This window comes from Garra rufa, chromosome 12, assembly GCF_049309525.1.
Source record: "Garra rufa chromosome 12, GarRuf1.0, whole genome shotgun sequence".
NCBI classification, from domain to species: Eukaryota; Metazoa; Chordata; class Actinopteri; order Cypriniformes; family Cyprinidae; genus Garra; species Garra rufa.
Window position 1 is genome coordinate 23,917,291 of NC_133372.1, and position 929 is coordinate 23,918,219.

The window sequence follows — 929 nt, forward strand, 5'->3', positions numbered from 1 at the left end:
CCGCGCCCTTCTCGGACGTGTTTGGCAGGGCGCAGACCCTGGAAGAAATCGAGCTCTTGAAAAACGGCAAAGTATCAAAATGATTCCTGTGGCAAAGATCCACCCCCCCGGCAGGCACCCGGGCTATGCGGCCTAAGTGGCCCTTTTCGGACAAGCGAGGCAGGGCAGAGACCCTGGAGGAAGTGGGGCCTCCAAAAATGGCAAAGTCTCAAAATGATTCCTGTGGCAGAGAGCCACCCGCCCTCGAGGCGCCTGGGCCGTCCGGGCGGGGCGCCTCTCCCGGGCTCCCAGCGGGGAACGATAACCAGAGACGGAGGGGTGTCTGTGGGAGGCCGCAGCTGTCCCGGCGTACCCTCGCCCTTTCGGGACAAGCGAGGCAGGGCAGAGACCCTGGAGGAAGTGGGGCCTCCGAAAACGGCAAAGTATCAAAATTATTCCTGCGGCCAAGATCCACCCACCCTCGAGGTGCCAGAGCGAGCCGACCTGCGTGGTCCTTTTCGGGTGAGCAAGGCAGGGCAGAGACCCTGGAGGAAGTGGGGCCTCCGAAAATGGCAAAGTATCAAAATTATTCCTGTGGCCAAGATCCACCCACCCTCGAGGTGCCAGAGCGGTCCGACCTGCGTGGTCCTTTTCGGGTGAGCAAGGCAGGGCAGAGACCCTGGAGGAAGTGGGGCCTCCGAAAATGGCAAAGTATCAAAATTATTCCTGCGGCCAAGATCCAGCCACCCTCGAGGTGCCAGAGCGAGCCGACCTGCGTGGTCCTTTTCGGGTGAGCAAGGCAGGGCAGAGACCCTGGAGGAAGTGGGGCCTCCGAAAATGGCAAAGTATCAAAATTATTCCTGCGGCCAAGATCCACCCACCCTCGAGGTGCCAGAGCGGTCCGACCTGCGTGGTCCTTTTCGGGTGAGCAAGGCAGGGCAGAGACCCTG

General features: G+C 61.0%; 1 pseudogene; it reads left to right on the forward strand.

Annotated features, from left to right (window-relative positions):
- The first annotated feature begins 213 nt into the window (after nucleotides 1–213).
- The window catches only part of LOC141347530 (ras-related protein Rab-6B-like), a 60,790-nt pseudogene continuing 60,074 nt past the window's right edge, over nucleotides 214–929 (forward strand).